Raw genomic sequence first — 16,669 nt, 5'->3', positions numbered from 1 at the left:
CCGTATACTATAAAAATTAGCGCCTCATTTTTAACCTATTTAGATTTTAAAAAGTGGTATTCATTGGGTTAGGTGCTTATAACGTCCATAAGCTTTAATGCGCCACATTTACAACAAAATCTAGGCGCATTCACATTAGTAAATGTTTGCAACTGCAATCCAAGTGCTGACAAAAGGCACGCCCCAATACGAATCACTGTGGGACTGGAGCCGGCTCCCTTGTGCCCTACACAGCATCTTACCAGCCTATATTGGCGCGGAGGCACATTGACCATACTGACACATGGAGATGCCATCTGCCGAAGCTGTTGTCACAAGAACAGAAATGGATAAAGCTGCAGAACCTGGCAGGATATAAATAAGTTGTCCGCACTCCTCGGACTCCACTTCTCAAGTATCAGCTGTGCTGTCTCCCTGCTTACTACGTATCTCTATATATAAGTCGCTTCTAGTAGTCTGGCGACAGCTGCCAGCTCCGTATTGTCCGGTGTAACGTAATCCTGAGCTCCGCTCATCAGGGCACAAGTACTGGGGTGGAGTACCCACTTGGTGCGGCTACCCTGCCTGGTACACGGTTATCTCAGGTCTATGGGCAGCATCTGGTCTTGCCGCTTGTCTCTAATCAAGTGAATGTGGCAGAGCTGCAATACCAGACAGAGCGATGGACAAGGGTGGCGCTGTTTCTGAAAACAATAGTCCAGTCTAAGGCTAGTTCCGGCAGACAAGCGAAGAATCGTCCGGACACAAACCGCATCATGCAGTTTTGAAATTCGTTTGCTCTTCGTTTGGTGGTAAAATCAGAATTGCGTTATGGATTCCGTTACCACGGACCATAGCGCAATTCTATATAGCGGAATGCATAACGGAATGCCTTTAGAGGTATTCCGTTATTCATTCCGTCATAATGGAAGTCTATGGGCTGCAAAACGGATCCATTCCGTTTCCGTTATGCAGGGGAGTCCTCTCCTGCATAACAGAAATGGGACGGATCTGTTATGCAGCCCATAGACTTCTATTATGACGGAATGAATAACGGAATACCTCTAAAGGCATTCCGTTATGCATTCCGCTATAGAATTACGCCATGGTCCGTGGTAACGGAATCCATAACGCAATTCTGCTTTTACCACCAAAACGAACCGCAAACTAAATTCATAACATGAAATTCGCTCATCCCTAATAATTACCACCAAAATAGTCATGTACCACCAGCCTCAAGAAAATCACAGACACATAAATTTTTTTCACGGACACAGGAAAACAGTCACTTATTTTCAGAGACTGTCCAAAAACGTCTTAGGCTACTTTCACACTAGCGTTCGATCGGATCCGTTCTGAACGGATCCGATCATAATAATGCAGACGGAGGCTCCGTTCAGAACGGATCCGTCTGCATTATTTTAGCATATAACAGCTAAGTGTGAAAATAGCCTCGTACGGATCCGTCCAGACTTTCAATGTAAAGTCAATGGGGGACGGATCCGCCTGAAGATTGAGCCATATTGTGGCATCTTCAAACGGATCCGTCCCCATTGACTTACATTGTAAGTCTGGACGGATCCGCACGCCTCCGCACGGCCAGGCGGACACCCGAACGCTGCAAGCAGCGTTCAGCTGTCCGCCTGTCCGTGCGGAGGCGAGCGGAGCGGAGGCTGAACGCCGCCAGACTGATGCAGTCTGAGCGGATCCGCTCCATTCAGACTGCATCAGGGCTGGACGGCTGCGTTCGGGTCCGCTCGTGAGCCCCTTCAAACGGAGCTCACGAGCGGACCGACGAACGCTAGTGTGAAAGTAGCCTTAGACAGTTGGCAACCCTGCATAACCCCTTCTTCCCCGATCCATCCCCTCTGAGTTGTGCATTGCAGCATTTCATGCTCCGATTCTCTCCATTGCTCTGCGCTGTATAGCGGAGGCCAAGGGATTTTTCTTAAGATCCAGTGATGTACCAGGCTATGCTAGGCAGAGGCTTCCACCTAGCTGTGAGCCCAGTGACATCACCGGCACTAATGGGTGGTCCTTAACGCTGCCCTAGCCTGTAAAACCTAAAGATTACCCATTAGTGCTGGTGACGTCACCGGAATCACTGCTAGGTGGAAGCCTCCGCCTAGCAGTGTAAAGGTAAACAAACAGCCCTTGTCCTGCACGATGCAGTGCAGAGGGGCTGAATGGGGAAGAAGGGGTTATGTGCAGGTTCGCTCTGAACCAGGACAACCACTTTAAGGCCTCTTTCACACTACCGTTTTTTTTCCGTTTTGCGGGCCGTTTTTTGCGTTCCGTATACGGTCCGCATACGGAACCATTAATTTCAATGGTTCCGCAAAAAAAAAAATGAATGTGATCCGTATGCATTCCGTTTCCGTATTTCCGTTCCGTTGAAGGATAGAACATATCCTAATATTGCCCGCAAATCATGTTCCATGGCTCCATTCAAGTCAATGGGTCCGCAAAAAAAAAACGGAACACATATAGAAATGCATCCGTATGCCTTCCGTATCCGTTCCGTTTTTGCGGATTCATCTATTGAAAATGTTATGCCCAGCCCAATTTTTTCTATGTAATTACTGTTTACTGTATATGCCATACGGAAAAACGGAACGGAGACGGAAACAAAAAAAAAAGAAAGACGGATCTGTGAAAATCGGACCGCAAAACACTGAAATAGCCATACGGTCGTGTGAAAGAGGCCTAAGGCAAAAGGTACCGGCTTTCAGTGGCGAAAAATTCTGCAACAAAATCTGCAGTAAAGGTGTCCTTAGCTAAGTCTGTGTTTCAGGAGTTGGTCCCTTCAGAGTCGCCCACACTGCAGTCTATATGGCTGATAGGGCAAAAAAATTAATAAAAATATTGCTGTGCCTCTTTCTCCACTTGGCTGCATTCAAATGAAGCTCCATAGTTTTAAACTGATAATGATCTTTTCCTCTACTATTCAGTCTCTGCAGCCAAATACGTATTGGTGGGAGTTTATCATAGTCTGGCGCCGGTCTATGATATCACCCGCGCTGGCGGAGGATGCGCAGCACTCGTCATAAGTGAGGCGCATCATCCGGCAGTCCATGAGCATAGCCTGTAATCTATAGCACCTCAGAGCTGCCGTCGATTTCAGTCTTCTGAAAAAACTAGTGTTAAAGGTGATAAATTCACCATACCCCTTTTTCATAAAGTGGCGAGGGTGGCGTTGAAACGCCTCTTGCGCCTAGATTTTGACACAATGTCGCTAAAAACATTGCAAAAACAAGGGGGTAGATTTATCAAAAGATTTATCAAAACTGGTGGCAGTTTCAGTAAATGCCCAGCCTGCCGAGTTTCACCCCCTCCGGCATTGCCGGACACTACTTATCCCAGCCAAATCTAAACACTAATGCCGGAAAAAACCTGGACCCCTGCCGGGTCCCAGTATAGTCAATGGGGCCTGGCGCTGCGACAGTTAACAGACTGCTAGAACAGTTGAGCCCTAGTGTGAAACTAGCCTTAGTTACCCATAGCAACCAATCAGATTCCACCTTTCTTTTTTCACAACTCATTCGGAAAATGAAAGGTGGAATCTAATTGGTTGCTATGGACAACTAAGCCAGTTTGCATGCTACACCCCATTATGCTTGCTCTGGGGTTGCCATGGTAACATCAACAGGATTTTGTGTTTATACTTCCTGTCATGTGACCTCCACTCACAGTTATGAAAGCCATAGGTTGGAGAGAGATAACTGATAACTCAAAGTTGTTTCTCTTGACAGGTGAAGGAAGGCGGCAAACCTGTAAGAGGTGCCATCTACAGAACGCAGCAGTTTCATACACATCTAGTGTCCATACTTGTGTATAATCCAGTGCAGACAACACGCTGATGACATCATGATGACATCATCGCACCGCCATGTGCACTGCATATTCCACGACGGATACATTGGCTTGAATTGCTTATTTTTTTTCTTGTCTTTTTCTAAATGTTATTGAGGATATGATATGACTCCTATCTACAGTCATACACAGAAGTGCTTTATGTGGATTCAGAAGGTGAAATAAAGGAATAAAAATGCCCAGTGTTTCTAGAAGGTTTTTTTTTAAAAAAAATATATCTCTAAGGCCTCATGCACACGACCGTTGTGTGCATCCGTGGCCGTTGTGCCGTTTTCCGTTTTTTTTTGCGGACCCATTGACTTTCAATGGGTCAGTGGAAAAATCGGAAACTGCACCGTTTGGCAGCCGCATCCGTGATCCGTTTTTCCTGGCCGTGAAAAAAATATGACCTGTCCTATTTTTTTCACGGCCAACGGTTCACGGACCCATTCAAGTCAATGGGTCCGTGAAAATCACGGATGCACACAAGATTGTCATCCGTGTCCGTGATCCGTGTCCGTGATCCGTGTCCGTTTTTTCCTATCATTTCAATGGCAAACTTGACTTAGATTTTTTTTTCATTTTTCATGTCCGTGGATCCTCCAAAAAAAAAAGGAAGACCCACAGACGAAAAAACGGTCACGGATCACGGACCAACGGAACCCCGTTTTGTGGACAGTGAAAAAATACTGTCGTGTGCATGAGGCCTTATATTATAAAAATGAGTTTCTGTCTGTCTAGACGTCTGTCTGGACGTTCTTTATGCGCGACCAAACGACTGGACCGATCTTCACCAAATTGAGCACACAGGTACATCAGGTGTCTGGTAAGGTTTTAGACTGAGTCTCAGCTCTCCAGGACTTACTGTTCCTGAGATATTCCCCAAAAATTACCTGCATTAGCCAATAGAAGACAGCAAGCCATCCAAACTGCCATTTACACGGTCACATGTCCCTTATTAGCCAATAGAAACTCGCAGGTACTACTCCAGGTTTCCATAACAACTGATCAAAGGTTTTAGCAGTTTGCAGGTCCTTAAATATTCAGTCATATGAGGTGTGTCAGTCAATATAAGTTCATATTTAATTTATTCAGGTTTTCATAACAACACAGCCATAAATAGACTATACACACGGTCACATGTCCCTTATCAGCCAATAGGTCACAGTTAAAGGGGCGGCCACTGTGGAGGTCACTGTTTCAGGGGCGGCCACTGTGAAGGTCACTGCTCAAAGGGCGGCCACTATGAAGGTCACTGTTAAAGGGTTGGTCAATATTAAAGGGGCGGACACTGTGGCGGTCACTGTTTCAGGGGCGGCCACTGTGAAGGTCACTGCTCAAAGGGCGGCCACTATGAAGGTCACTGTTAAAGGGTTGGTCAATATTAAAGAAGCGGACACTGTGGAGGTCACTGTTGAAGGGGCAGCCACTGTGGAGGTCACTGTTAAAAGGGCGGGCACTGTGGAGGTCACTATTAAATGGGCGGGCACTATGGAGGTCACTGTTAAAGGGGCGGGCACTGTAAAAATGGCGGGCATTGTGGAGGTCACTGTTAAAGGGGTGGACACTGTGGAGATCACTATTAAAGGGTTGGGCACTGTAGAGGTCACTGTTAAATGGGATGTTACTGTTAAAGGAGCGGGCACTGTGGAGGTCACTGTTAAAGGGGTGGGCACTATGGAGCTCTCTGTTAAAGGGGAGGGCACTGTGGAGGTCACTGTTAAAGGGGAGGGCACTGTGGAGGTCACTGTTAAAGGGGAGGGCACTGTGGAAGTCTCTGTTAAAGGGTCGGGCAATGTAAAGGTCACTGTTAAAGGGGCGGGCACTGTGGAGGTCACTGTTAAAATGGTGGGCATTGTGGAGGTCACTATTAAAGGGTTGGGCACTGTGGAGGTCACTGTTAAAGGGGCTATTACTGTTAAAGAGGCGGGCACTGTGGAGGTCACTGTTAAAGGGATGGGCACTATGGAGGTCTCTGGTAAACGAGAGGGCACTGTGGAAGTCACTGTTAAAGGGGCAGGCAATGTAAAGGTCACTGTTAAAGGGGCGGGCACTGTGGAGGTCACTGTTAAAGTGGCGATCACTGTTTAAATGGCGGGCATTGTCGAGGTCACTGTTAAAGGGGTGGACACTGTGGAGGTCTCTGTTAAAGGGGAGGGCACTGTGGAAGTCACTGTTAAAAGGGCGGGCACTGTGGAGGTCATTGTTAAAGGGGCGGGCACTGTGGAGGTCACTGCTAAAGGGACGGGCACTGTGGAGGTCACTGTTAAAGGGGTGGACACTGTGGAGGTCTCTGTTAAAGGGGAGGGCACTGTGGAGGTCACTGTTAAAGGGGCGGGCACTGTGGAGGTCATTGTTAAAGGGGCGGGCACTGTGTAGGTCACTGTTAAAGGGGTGGGCACTGTGGAGGTCATTGTTAAAAGGGTGGGCATTGTGGAGGTCACTGTTAAAGGGACGGGCACTGTGGAGGTCACTGTTAAAGGGACGGGCACTGTGGAGGTCACTGTTAAAGGGACGGGCACTGTGGAGGTCATTGTTAAAGGGGCGGGCACTGTGGAGGTCACTGTTAAAGGGACGGGCACTGTGGAGGTCACTGTTAAAGGGACGGGCACTGTGGAGGTCACTGTTAAAGGGACGGGCACTGTGGAGGTCACTGTTAAAGGGGCGGGCACTGTGGAGGTCACTGTTAAAGGGGCAAGCACTGTGCAGGTCATTGTTAAAGATGCAGTCACTGTTAAAGGGGCGGGCACTGTGGAGGCCACCTTAAAGGGGCAGGCACTGTGGAGGTCAATGTTAAAGGGGTGACCACTGTGGAGGTCAATGTTAAAGGGGCGGCCACTGTGGAGGTCACTGTTAAAGGCGCGGGCACTGCGGAGATCACTGCTAAAGGGGTGGGCACTGTGGAGGTTATTGTTAAAGGGGCAGGCAGTGCAGAGGTCACTGTTAAAGGGGCGGGCACTATTAAAGGGATGGGCAATGTGGAGGTCACTGTTAAAGGGGTGGGCACTGTGGAGCTCACTGTTAAAGGAGCAGGCAGTGCAAAGTTCACTGTTAAAGAGGCGGGCACTGTGGAAGTCACTGTTAAAGGGGAGGGTACTGTGGAGGTCACTGTTAAAGGGGCGGCCACTATGAAGGTCACTGTTAAAGGGGCGGCCACTATGAAGTCACTGTTAAAGGGGCGGTCACTGTGGAAGTCACTGTTAAAGGGGCAGGCACTGTGGAAGTCACTGTTAAAGGGGGCGGGCACTGTGAAGGTCACTGTTAAAGGGGCAGCCACTATGAAGGTCCCTGTTAAAGGGGTGGTCAATGTTAGAGGGGAGGGCACTGTGGAGGTTACTGTTAAAGGGGCAGACACTGTGCAGGTCACTGTTAAAGATGTTGTCACTGTGGAGGTCAATGTTAAAGGGGCAGCAACTGTGGAGCTCAATGTTAAAGGAACGGGCACTGTAGAGGTCATTGTTAAAGGAACGGGCACTGTAGAGGTCATTGTTAAAGGGGCGGGTACTGTAGAGGTCACTGTTATGGGGGAAACTGTTGATATCTTTTTACAACACATGGAAACATAAAATGAAATAGATGAAATATACCCGTGCAAAGCCGGGTCCTTCTGCTAGTATATACATTCACCTAAAGAATTATTAGGAACACCATACTAATACGGTGCTGGACCCCCTTTTGCCTTCAGAACTGCCTTAATTCTACGTGGCATTGATTCCACAAGGTGCGGATAGCATTCTTTAGAAATGTTGGCCCATATTGATAGGATAGCATCTTGCAGTTGATGGAGATTTAAGGGATGCACATCCAGGGCACGAAGCTCCCGTTCCACCACATCCCAAAGATGCTCTATTGGGTTGAGATCTGGTGACTGTGGGGCCATTTTAGTACAGTGACCTCATTGTCATGTTCAAGAAACCAATTTGAAATGATTCGAGCTTCGTGACATGGTGCATTATCCTGCTGGAAGTAGCCATCAGAGGATGGGTACATGGTGGTCATGAAGGGATGGACATGGTCAGAAACAATGCTCAGGTAGCCCGTGGCATTTAAACGATGGCCAATTGGCACTAAGGGGCCTAAAGTGTGCCCAGAAAACATCCCCCACACCATTACACCACCACCAGCAGCCTGCACAGTGGTAACAAGGCGTGATGGATACATGTTCTCATTCTGTTTACGCCAAATTCGGACTCTACCATTTGAATGTCTCAACAGAAATCGAGACTCATCAGACCAGGCAACATTTTTCCAGTCATCAACAGTCCAATTTTGGTGAGCTCGTGCAAATTGTAGTAGAGATGAGTGGTACCCGGTGGGGTCTTCTGCTGTTGTAGCCCACCTTTCTTTCCCATTCTGACATTCAGTTTGGAGTTCAGGAGATTGTCTTGACCAGGACCACAACCCTACATGCATCGAAGCAACTGCCATGTGATTGGTTGACTAGATAATCGCATTAATGAGAAATAGAACAGGTGTTCCTAAGAATTCTTTAGGTGAGTGTATATATATATTGTGACACAGTGAAGGGTATGGTCTGGGAGGACAGGTATTTTCCTCCCAGTGTGTGATGCTGGGCTGATTTGCAGCCAGGTGGGGTCCAACACTGGATTGGATTTTAAATGGCCCATCTTCCATCTATACATACAGTATCATGTCCACGACCACTATTAGAGGGGGTTATCCCATGATTAAGTAAAAAAAAAATTTAAATCAGACATCATATAGTACATGACAACCTCTTTCTAACAAAGCTAGAACCAGCCCTGTACCTCACATGGACCAAGAGATCTCCCCATTTATTGCTTCATGCTCTGCTCAAGCTGGGAGCTTAGAGGGTGAGTCCAGTGGGCATGTCCTTTCTGCTGCAGATTTCTACCTATCACAGCTCAGGGGGTGTGTCATTTCCACTACAGCTCTCTCCTATCAGTTCAGGAGGCATCTCCTTTCTGCTGCAGCTCTCTCCTATTACAGCTCAGGAGGTGTGTCCTTTCTGCTGCAGCTCTCTCCCTGTAACTGTAACAGAGTCTGACAGTGCATGGCGGTTTGGAGGGATCGCTGTCGGATAGACTAGCATTCAGCTGACAGCCATCTACAGTGTATGGCTGGACATCACTACTGGTGTCTCATAGATTACACAGAAAAAACTAAAATAGATGAGCAGCCACGGATGAAAGGGCAAGAAGAAGGAGAACGCCTTCACAGAGAATAAACTCATCACTGCACTAGACATCCAGGGATGTGTGATCCTTTCAGTGCCCTAGACCACCAAGGATGCTATAATAACCCTTTCATTGCTCTAGACCACCAAGGATGCTATGATAACCCTTTCATTGCTCTAGACCACCAAGGATGCTATGATAACACTTCGATTGCCCTAAACTACAAGGGATGTTATTTAACTCCAGTATAGCTCTAGCCCACCAGGAACACTGCCTGATAGGATTGATCCTTCTGATAAAAACAATATCTGTCTTGTGAAAATTGACTGTGGGGTTCCCAATAAAAAAAATCCTTGTTTCTTTATGCACTGAGGGGTGGGTCTAGCCCTCTGATGGCTATCCTCCAGCTGTGGTAAAACTACAACTCCCAAGATGTACACTAGTCCCTTGATGCACCCCAGCCCCTCAGTTTTCCCCTGCTGGCCATGATCCTTGGTGCGCTGAAGCCATCATTTCCATAAAGTACGGTATGTCTCCCCTCCCCTCTGGAACGCTTCAACTGATTTTCACTAGACAGCAGGTTCAACCCTACTGACAGTATTCCTGGTGTGATAGGGTTGATACTGCTGGCAGGTGCTCTTCTATAGTCTTCACTCAAGTTGCTCCTTTACATTCCATGTTATGCAAGTGAAAGCTGTGTGACACACAATATGGCTGGCATTGTATCTTTCGCGGGGGGTGGTTACTCAGGTTTCCTACTCTGGAGTCCGAGAATAACCGACCTTCCAGTTCTCCCATCACCCCGGTTTTATTGCATAATTAGTACATTCTCGGTTCAGTAAGGCAAGGGCTACACCGCGACACTGGTCGCGGCCAGGATCGCTGAGCAGCGGTGATCCCATAGAAATGAATGGGATCGCTGTGGCAATCACAATAAGGGTCCATTCACACGTCCGTTGTTTATTTCCGGATCCATTCCGCTTTTTGCGGAACGGATGCGGACCAGTTGCGTACCCATTCATTTTCAATGGGTCCTAGAAAAAATCGGACAGCACACGTTTCCGTTGTACCGTATGTCCGATAAAATATAAAACTTGTCCTAATATTATCCGCAAAAATCGGATCCTGGTACAATACAAAGTCAATGGATCCGCAAAAAACTGATGACATACGGAAACATTTTCAGGAACAACGGATCCGCAAAAAACGGACTGAAATTCGGGATATAGAAAAATACTGACGTGTGAATGGACCCTTAATCCAGCTGTGTTGGATTTCTTGCGTCTGCTTCCCATTTATTTCTATGGGATCACCGCTGCTCAGCGATCCTGGCCGCGACCAGTGCCGCCGTGTAGCCCTTGCCTTAGGCTAGGTCTACACAACATGTTGCGCAACAGGTTGGGCACAACTACACTGCAACATTTGTCACGCAACAATTTTTATAATGATAGTCTATGGTGTAATTTCGAATGGATTTTTTGCGACTGTCGCGTCGCAGTGCGACACCATAGACTATCATTATGAAAATTGACGTGCGACAAATGTCGTCGTGTAGACCTAGCCTTAGGCTACATTCACATCAGCTACGGGTCAGAATTTGTCAAAAAATAGTGGCGAGGAAAGTCCAGTATGCAGGACTTTTTTTCTCCGTTAAAAATAACGTTTTCCTGAACGGAGACCTAAGGGATCCCATTATAGGCAGTGGGATCTGTTAGGCTCTGTATCCGTCAGTTACGTGCGAATCAGGCACTTTCGCTATTTTCATTCTTCTGCTCCTATAACGGAGCAGAAGAACGGAAATGTAAAGTGCTGATGTGAAAGGATTACCTGGGAAGCTTGGTGGCCACCCGAATATGGACAACTATGGATGAAGCCATCGTCTACTGCCACCTTTGAAAGAATTGATGACGAATCCAATACAGCCCCTGATTTCCTAGCACTGTGTACGGTATCCAGTTCCAGGTGATTGAGAGGTCCCTAACCCCTGGCGGCACAGTGGTAGATGCAGTGCACAATCCTTGGAGAACCAGTGGTTTTGTAGGCCTGTAGATTCAGACTGGGTCCATCAGAGGGCCTCCATCTATAGATGTCCAGATCATCGGTGAGGTCTACTAAGTAATTGGAGAATCATCTCATAAGAACTAGACCCTAGAGAAAAGCGATTGGCTGCGGAGTCACCTCTAAATAGGGGTTATAACATAAATGACTACTTCTGGAATATCCTTTAAAATGATCCTGGGAACGGGAGAAGCTTGACCCCCTAATGTCAGATACGCCCAAGTCAGCTTGTGGTGGTGCGACGATGGAAGAGCTCACTGTCAACCGTGCAAGCGTTTGCCTAGCAGGGCTGCCACAGATGGGTGCAATTAAGATTGACCACGGGAAGTACTTTATTATGCATGGTGCAGGGCTGTAGGAAACATGGCTAAAGCCTCGTTCACACATCGGTGTCCGTGCTCAAATCTGTGGTCAGTGATGCATCCGTGAAGGAGCAGTGTTTCACTGACACTGCTTCATTTTTTTACAGACCCGTTGAGTTTTTAGTGGGTGCATGGTTCGTGTTTTGCAGAACGGACATACGTATGCAGAAAGCACACAGATGATCCATGTGCTTTTCGCATCCATATGTCCGTTCCACAAAAAGATAGAGCATGTCCTATACTTGGCTGCAAACTGAGGACCATGGACCTGCTAAAGCCAATGGGTCTGCAAAAAATGCGGATGCAACACGGACAGTATCCATATTTTGCGGATCTGCCGTTAAATATATATGGTCATGCACATGAGGCCTAAGACATGTAGAACGACCCCTTAGCATCTGCCCCCCCCCCCCCCCCTTCCCAGTTCCCACACAACAAATTAGGGCGCCTTCACACGCGGCAGAAAATTTGCACGACTGAAAATCAGTTCCATTCACCTGAATGGGGCTTGCAGAAATCTATGTGTTTGCTGCCCCATTCAAATCAATAGAACTGATTATCAGCCGCAGAATTGTCTGCCGTGTGTGAAGGCGCCCTTAGTGTCTCCACAGGGTAAAAATGTCTCCTAAAAGAAAACAAAAAACGAATACTAAGTCCCATGATAAACAGAGAGCCTCTTCCAGCGTGTGACCTGCGTGGCGCAGGCGGCCGATGAGCGTATACAGCACTCAACTGGAACTATGATCTGGTAATGTGGATGCAGTTGAAAGCGGCACATGGGGCGGTTTTAATCATGTAACCCCCCCCCATCACATCATAAGTCTACATGCACACGACCGTCTGTGTTTTGCGGTCCGCAAATTCATCCATATGCCGTTTTTTGTGGATCCATTGTAACAATGCCTAAAATGGACAAGAATAGGACATTTTTTTTGTGGGGCTACAGAACGGACATACTGATGCGGACAGCCTACGGTGTGCTGTCCGCGTTTTTTGCGGACCCATTGAAATGAATGGGTCCGCATCCTATCCGCAAAAAACAAACAAAAACGGAACGGACACTGAAACAAACAACATTCGTGTGTGTAACAGATCTCCTGGCACCTCGACCGGGTACCTCCGTCGATGGACGCTCCTAGTGCTTCCCGAGGACTCCAAGCACTCCACTTGACACCGTAAGCACTGCAGACCTCACAAACCGCCGAAGCTTGGTTGAGGTCTCACCGTCTCCTACCCACCCTGGACCTACGACAAGGCTCCAGTAGGTGAACCTCTCCTAAATCCAGAGAGCAGGAACAGCTCTTACAAGAGCTAGGAGTTATAGCCAGGGGAGTATACAGCGTATAGCAATCCCCATACACATGAGACGAGGCTCTATGCTGAATGTAAAACAGGAACTCTTTATTGAACACACAGCATTGACTTATATACACATTTTACAACAAGGCTACCACCCCACGTGGACCTGGTTGGGAACTAAGGACATGACATAGCAGCCAATCCTTTACAGTTTAAACACAAAAACTAACCCTATTCAACAAACACACTGGCATCGTCTGTGACGCAATCAACAATGAGCATGCAAACAGACATCTTCACCCCCTCCATAATGAATGAATGGGAAGAGGAGACACATGTGATGGGATTATCTCCTGAGTGCACCATATGGTGATCTACTCATCTAGGAGTCGGCTGCCACAGTTCTCGGTCCATAGTCTGCCCTTCTCCAGCAGCCCCAGTGACGGTTCAGTCCGTCACATTGTGCATGTAGCCTTAACTCCGAGACTGGAAACACTCTATGCCCCATTACATGATTATGGTTTATGTTTTTATTGCATGTCCCTATCATCCCAGCTCATCTCTCCGACACCCCCGACCTCTCAGCAGCCTCTGCACAGCAGGGAGAAGCGCTTTCAGTGTCAGTTCCAATCACACTAATTACTTATAATCCCCTAACAAACAGGAACTCACTTCCCACCTGGCCCGGTGCCGTCCCCAGAAACCTGACCCCCAGTTATGGCAGACTCCTGATGCACGCAGAGCACTCCTCTTATGGCCTCTGCTCAGAGCATGTGCCATACGATACGCCCGTTACAGGTTTCCGTACAGGCAGATAATGCAGTTGCTTCACATTTTTTAATATGCAAGTCTGGGTTCACATCACAATTTTCCTGTCTGTTTAACGTATACAAAAAAGTATACAATAAACGGATGCGCATACTTCTGACTGATGCCATACAGCGGCATCCGTTCTCCAAAGAGTTCTATTGTAAATAAAAAAAAATGTAAAAAGTACCGGGTATACTTTTTTTTTTTACTAGACTGTGCAGGATACAAGAACGTGGTGTGCTGCGTTTTTGTATCCTTTTTTTTTTTCCGAACCTGTACATCAAACGGAGGCATAAAACGTGATGTGAACCCACCCTAAGAGGCAAGCTGGTGGAGCTAGATGCAAACCACATATAGATCTATAATAGCGTCCATCAGGAGCGATATAAATCTGTAGGCAGCAGAGTGGCGGCTGCAGGCGGTGGAAAGTGAAGCTGCTCAAGTCTGCTCTAGGTGCAGAGTCCTTAAGTTCTCCCCATCAAGGGGTTGTCTCACCAGGAACATTGGTGGCCTAACACTAGGGCGTGCGGGTCCCACCTTCTAGAATGAAGCACTGGTCGCCCTCCATTCTTTTCTATGGAAGCACTGAAAACAGCCAATTATTTTCGGAAGTCCCATAGAAATGACCACCGCTCTATTCACTTCTATAGCTGCGCCAGCGCTCGGCTATTTTCGGCACTCCCATAGAATAGAATGGGGGGCAGCTGCGCATGCGCGGTGCACTCTCGTTCTCTTTGTAAACTGGTGTACATGTGGGTAAAAAAAAACTACGCCAGCCTGTGGCTGGCATAGTTTTTCCGCCAGGTGCACAGCGTCACATTTATGAAGAGACGCGTGCCTGGCAGCACAAGAGGAAACCAACAGCAATGTTAAAACGCCGGTCTTTGTAAATGTGCCCCCTCGTCTGTAACTTGTATATTGGTGCAGTCTTTTAGAGACGTGTACGGGCAAGAATTATGCTAAAAGGGTATTGAAAACCACTGCAGGGTTGCCTGGAAAAATGAAAATCGCCATAGATTCCCCAGAGTACTTGTCAACAGCCTATCCCCCTGTGCCAGTCGGCAGGTCACTAACAACCGTCGAGGGAGCTGCAAGGATTTAAAGAACCATACTTTGGAATCACTCTGTCCATACCACATCTGTCCTTGCATGCACTGGGAGAATTTTCCAGTATACATACACACCGTGCTCCAAAATATAGCAACTGCAGACAACTCCTAGGGGTACTTTCACACTAGTGTTTTTGTTTTCAGGATCCGTCTGACAAATGCCATCAGTTTGCGTCCGGACCCGGCAGGCGGGCCTCTGTCGCAAGTGTGAAAATACCCTGAGACTGCTTATTTCCATCCAATATGGCAGCATGGTCTGTATCTTGCCTTTCAGGACTCTCCAAAAGCAAAGTATGGCCAGTGAACCGCAGACGTGTGCTTTCTGTGGTCTCCACAGGCTGTAATGTCTGTATTCACACATAAATGGTTTTCCACGGACACTGGGTCTGCACGAAGGCATGCTCTTGTCTGCGATTACGGATCACTCACGCACATTATAGTCTACGGATTCGTGGACACCACACGGATCCCACCCTTGTTTGGTCCATGGTTTCCACAGACCATTGGTAGGAGATGCTCTGGAAACTAATTTTCTGCCTACTGGTGTCCGTGGAATACGGACGACACATGAAGGGCAAAAAAACAAAAAAAAAAACGTATCCACGGAGCGAACATAGATGAACTGATGACCATCTTGCCTCGCATGTTTAATGGACATGTGAAAGAAGCCTAAACAGCCCTGCGGGAGATGCAAAGGCCCCGTAGTGATTGTCATGCATCTGATGACTTTCTAGCCCAGGGATTAAAAACCTTTGGCACTCCAGCTGCAGTGAAACTACAACTCCCAGCATGCAAACATGCTTGGCTGCTCTTCTAACTCCCAAAGAAGTGAATTGGAGCATTCTGGGAGTTGTAGTTTCTGAACCACTGGAGGTTGCTGATCCCTGTTCTAGCCATTCTGGGTCTATATAGAGGACTAAATGCTCTTTAGGTTCATAAAGCGATACTCCCTCCCTGTATGAAGGGCGCTGCTGCTCTGAACACAATTTGTGAAATGGACAGTCCCTACACCCGGGCTATATTCGTCAGTATTTCCTGGTAAATTTCCTTTCTTCTGACAGTACAGGACATTAAGTGTAGCGCCTGGTCCTTTCATGCCAGTATGGCGCTATGACCTGACAGTCACCGGAGACAGCAGGAAGCAGAGGGCACTATTTTAGGTGCAGGACCTGTCAGGTCTGCAGAGTCCATTCAGAATGTGCTCTTGCAGCAGTCAGACTTGCTGACAGGTTTAGGGGTAAAGATTCAGTCCTCAATGCCTCAAATGGAAGTTTGAAGGCTCAGCACCTGCTGCTGCTGACAGGCGGAGAAAAAGCAGAGACAAATGTCCAGGAGACAGGAATGGGGGGGGAGGGGGAAGCTGCAGAAGTAAAGGGTGTATTAGACAGGCAGATTTTCTGCTCAATGATTGCCAACAAGCGTTCGTTGTAAAGCTCATTAGCAATCATCTGGCAGTGTAAAGCCTCATGCACACGTCCGTGGAACACGGCACGCGAGATACCGGCCTGGATTCCTGCTGAGGGCAGGAGCGCACGGAGTCATTGGTTGCTATGACACCGTGCGCTTTGTGGCGCCGCCGCTGTACAGTAATACACTTGTTTAGATCATACGAGTGTATTACTGTACAGCAGCGGCAGCACATAATGACGCCGTGCGCTCCTGCACTCAGCAGGAATCCAGGCCGGTATCTCGCGGTCCGTGTTCCACGGACGTTTGCATGAGGCTTAATACTGCTGCAAATTGCACAATAAATGAGCAAGCGTTCATCGGGTAATCCAGATCTTGATCAGGATTTGCCGGCGGCAGATTCTGCTGTCTAATTACAATCTACCAACGGCAAAGCACTGTACAGCAGGGGGGCGAGCGATGTCATAGCGATCACTCCTCACTGCATGTAATAGCGAGCAGGGGATTGCCGGGAGGGAACGCTTCCCTCCCGACAATCGTCTGTGTGATCGAAGTGTCTAATACACCCTTAAGGCCGAGTTCACACTTTCATCAGTGAGTTAAAACCAGTGGTGGAGCCGACACAGAGATAAGG

The 16,669-nt window shown here is 47.7% G+C and overlaps 1 protein-coding gene across 3 annotated transcripts in view; it reads left to right on the top strand.

Moving 5' to 3' along the window:
• The window catches only part of MYBPC3 (myosin binding protein C3), a 101,078-nt gene extending 97,048 nt beyond the window's left edge, over positions 1–4,030 (top strand). For all 3 annotated transcript variants that reach the window (XM_044269497.1, XM_044269496.1, XM_044269498.1), the window contains one exon: positions 3,732–4,030. The gene's annotated coding sequence lies outside the window, so the exon portion shown is untranslated. The remainder of the gene's footprint in view (positions 1–3,731) is intronic.
• Positions 4,031–16,669: the final 12,639 nt, after the last annotated feature.

Source organism: Bufo gargarizans, chromosome 10 (assembly GCF_014858855.1).
Source record: "Bufo gargarizans isolate SCDJY-AF-19 chromosome 10, ASM1485885v1, whole genome shotgun sequence".
NCBI lineage: Eukaryota > Metazoa > Chordata > Amphibia > Anura > Bufonidae > Bufo > Bufo gargarizans.
The sequence above is the reverse complement of the archived record's forward strand: the minus strand, read 5'-3'. Positions and strand labels throughout refer to the sequence as shown.